The sequence below is a fragment of the Otolemur garnettii genome, unplaced genomic scaffold, assembly GCF_000181295.1.
Source record: "Otolemur garnettii isolate 467f Iridium unplaced genomic scaffold, OtoGar3 scaffold00091, whole genome shotgun sequence".
In the NCBI taxonomy this organism is placed as follows: Eukaryota; Metazoa; Chordata; class Mammalia; order Primates; family Galagidae; genus Otolemur; species Otolemur garnettii.
Window position 1 is genome coordinate 7968885 of NW_003852486.1, and position 4399 is coordinate 7973283.

Here is a 4399-nt window from a genome sequence, read left to right on the forward strand (position 1 = left end):
AAAGTTTGATAGAATTCTGGTGTGAAGCCATCTGGATCAGGGCATTTGGTGGGGAGGGGTTATGGTTTCTTTGATCTCAGTGCTTGAAATTGATCTGTTCAGGAGATCTATTTCTTCCTGGCTAAGTCTAAGGAGAGGGTGTGATTCCAGATATTGATCCATTTCCTTCACATTGTCAAATTTCTGGGCATAGAGTTTCTGGTAGTATTCAGAGATGATCTCTTGTATCTCTGTGGCATTAGTTGTTATTTCCCCTTTATCATTTCTGATTGAGGTTACTAGAGATTTTACTTTTCTATTTCTAGTTAGTCTGGCTAAAGCTTTATCTATTTTATTTATTTTTTTTAAAAAAACCTCATTGTTTCATTAATTTTCTGAATAATTCTTTTGTTTTTAATTTCATTAATCTCTGATTTAATTTTGGATATTTCTTTTCTTCTCCTGGTTTTAGGCTTAGATTGTTCTTCTTTTTCCAATTTCATAAGATGGCTTATGAGTTTGTCAATGTGCTCTCTTTCTGTTTTTTGAATGTAGGCATCAAAAGCAATAAATTTTCCGCTCAGGAGTGTTTTTGTTGTATACCACAAGTTTTGGTAGCTTGTGCTTCATTGTTGTTATGCTCAAGGAAGTTAATGATTTCCTCTTTTATTTCTTCCTGCACCCAGTCATCATTCAGCATAAGGTTGTTTAATTTCCATGCCTTTGTGTGGGGTTGAATGTTTCTGTTGGAGTTGAGTTCGACCCTTAGTGCCTTGTGGTCTGAAAAGGCACAAGGTAAAATTTCAGTTCTTTTGATTGTGTTGAGTTTTGTTTTGTGTCCTAGGATATGATCAATTTTGGAGATTGTTCCATGGTCGATGAGAAGAATGTATATTCTTTATCTTCGGGATTGAGTGTTCTATATGTGGCTATCAAGCACAGTTGTTCTAGGAACTCATTTAAGTTCCTTATATATTTGTTTAATTTCTGTTTAGAGGATCTGTCCACCTGTGTAAGAAGAGTGTTAAAGTGTCCTGTTACTATGGTGTTATAGGATATCATATTGCTCAGACTAAGTAAGGTCTGTTTCAAGAATCTGGGAGCATTTAATCTGGGCACATAAATATTTAGAATTGAAATGTCTTCTTGTTGTATTTTTCCCTTGACCAATATGAAGTGACCATCTTTTTCTTTTTTGACTTTAGTTGCTTTAAATCCACATACATCTGAAAATAAGATTGCAACTCCTCTTTTCTTCTGGATTCTGTTTGCCTGGAAACTTGTCTTCCAACCCTTAACTCTGAGTTTTAATTTGTCTTTTGAGGCTCAGTGTGTTTCCTGCAGACAGCACATGGATGGCTTGTGTTTTTTAATCCAATCAGCCAACCTATGCCGCTTCAGTGGGGAATTCAAGCCATTAACATTTATTGAGGCTCAGCACCCATCGCACAGTGGTTATGGAACCAGCCACGTATTCCAAAGTTGGCAGGTTCAAACCTGGCCCAGGCCAGCTAACCAACAATGACAACTGCAACAAAAAGTAGCTGGGTGTTGTGGTGGGCACTTGTAGTCCCAGCTACTTGGGAGGCTGAGGCAAGAGAATTGCTTAAGCCCAAGTGTTTGAGGTTTCTGTGAGCAGTGACGCCACGGCACTCTAGTGAAGGTGACATAATGAGACTCTGTCTCAAAAAAAAAAATTTTATTGAGATAATCGATAAGTGTGATAGTGTTCTATTCATCTTATTTTGTGGAAGTCCATTGCTGAGTTTTGTCTTTTGCATCATTGTGGAAGGTAGGTCTTGTCCTTTAATTTCTGGGTGCTTACTTTGCTGATAGTCCATTGTGATGGTCAGTGTGTAGAACAGGTTGAAGTATTTCCTATAGAGCTGGGCTTGTTGTGGCAGGTTTCCTCAATGTTTGCATATCAGTAAAAGATTTGATTTCTCCATCAATTTTAAAGCTTACCTTAGTGGGATATAGAATTCTGGGCTGGAAATTGTTCTGTTTAAGTATATTAAAGGTAGATGACCATTGTCTTCTTCTCATTAGAGAAGTCTGCAGTCATCCTGATGGATTTGCCCCTGTAGGTCAATTGGTGCTTACTCCTGGCAGCTTGCAAAATCTTGGCAAAGCTCTATTTGAGTTGATGCGACCTGCGGTCCGATATCTCTCTGAAAGGAGTATGTCAGAATCTTTGGTGGTATTTGGGAAACTTTCATTTATAATATTCTCTAGAATGGCTTCCATTCCTCTGGGGCATTCTTCTTTCCCTTCTGAGATACCTATAACTCATATGTTTGAACTCTTCATAAAGTCCCATAATTCTGTCAACGAATGTTCTGCTTTCTCTCTCTTATTTTCTGCATCTTTAACTATCTGAGTTATCTCAAGAGCTTTGTCCTCTGCCTCTGAGATTCTTTGTTCTTCATGTTCTAATTTTTTGTTGATACTTTTTTTTTTTGAGACAGAGTGTCAAGCTGTCACTCTGAGTAGAATATCGTGGGATCACTGCTCACAGCAACCTCAAGCTCTTGTGCTTAAGCGATTCTCTCACCTTAGCCTCCCAAGTAGTTGGGACTACAGACACCCACTACAATGCCCAGTTATTTTTAGTTACCGTTGTCATTGGCATTTGGCATGCCTGGGTTGGATTCAAACCCACCAGCTCTGGTGTATGTGGCTGGCACCTTAGATGCTTGAGCCGAGCTATGTTGTTGATACTTTCTATTGCATCTTTAAGTTCCGTAATTGACTGCTTCCATTCCTTCAACTCTACTATATATTTTCTATATTCTTCATATCATTCATCTCTTGATTCTGTTTTTGGATTTCCTTTTGGTTATTTTCCACTTTCTCAGCAATTTCCTTTACTGTTTTTCATCATCTGTTGTTGGTGGCTGCCACCATCCCATCTGGGGTACCATTTGTCAGGGCCCAGGTCTGGCCAGGTCTCTGGTCCAGGCTTGTCTATCCTCCAGACACAAACTGCTATGCTGTTATCTTGCTTGGGAACAATTACCCTTAGGTGACTTAGGGCTACTTGTCTTAGTAGAAGACAGAGAGAGAGAGAGAGAGAGAGAAACAATCTTAAACAGAGAAGAACAGGAGAGTGTATCTTAGCAGTCTTTGCAGAGAGATGCCCTGCAGGAGTTCTGTAGGCAGGAGAAGCGAAAGAGTTAGAGTGAGTTTGTGAAAGAATGATCTCTGACTACCTTTTCCTGCAACTTCTTATAGATTTGATCTCCTGGCTCTTTGCACCACAGGTGTAGACTGGCAATCATTGATCTTCTCGTCTCACGAGCTCTCATGTTAGGCTAGCCAAATCCCTCCCCATGCCCTTATCACCAAAGTGTTATATTACTGAGCTGTTACTGGTGTTTCTTATACTTACTGAGTGTTTCAAGCTTAACTCTTGCTTCTCCTTTCCATATGCTATATGGTATACTACAATCTGTATTTTAAATTCCCCTTCTGTCATTTCTAACATTTCTTTATAGGCAGAATCCTCTGCAGTAGCTACCTCACGGTCTCTTGGGGAGGGGATTGCTCTGGAATGGTTTTTCATGTTTCCAGGACTTTTCTGCTGATTCTTCCTCATGAGTGTTTTATCTATTTCCTTGCCTTAATTTTCCTTTCACTTCCTCTTGCTCTTTAAGTTACCATGCCTCTGGCCTAAGGTTTTGATAATTCCAGTTCTCCACTGCTTTTGTCCTCCTCGTGGGGTCCAAAAGTCTCTCGCTGTCTCCCTGTGTCCCCAGAGGGATATTTCTGGGTAGATCCCACCAGCCAGAGATCCTGAGATGCCTGGAGTCTTTTCTCTCCAATCTCACCACACCCAGTTGCAAAGAAGCTGTTACTCGGCCACCATCTTGCTCCTCCCCCTGCATATAGAATTCATACTCAAAGGCATGTTTTCTCATGATATGACAGGCAGTTCACGTCTGAGTATTCCAATGTCCCTGGATTTTAAGACAGGTAGCAGACTTTCGGAACACAGGTTCATTTTCACATATGTTGCTTTTTCCCAACCTTTTCATAAGAACTCTTCACCATTTTTACTGCCCTTCAAGGGATCAGAGCTCATGCCTGTGTGTTCAGCTCCCCTCTCTGGCCATCCCATTTGGGTTAAGACATTCTCTCTGCCTCTGAGCACCCTTTCAGTCCCTACACTGCCTTGTTACAAGTTAGTATTTCATGCATCATTACTTAAGGACAGAAAAATACCATTGAATAATTTTTGTGATTTCACCCTTGTATTTTCCTCCTGTTATTTCAGCAAATGAATCTTTCCACTACCAGAATCATAGTCAGCCAACTTTGCCTTCAGTAAATCTAATTTGTATATGATACAGATCCCTTTAGGACTGCTCTGTGATTAGTTCATATACGTTTTATTAAGATCCTGAAGGCTGGCTCGGTG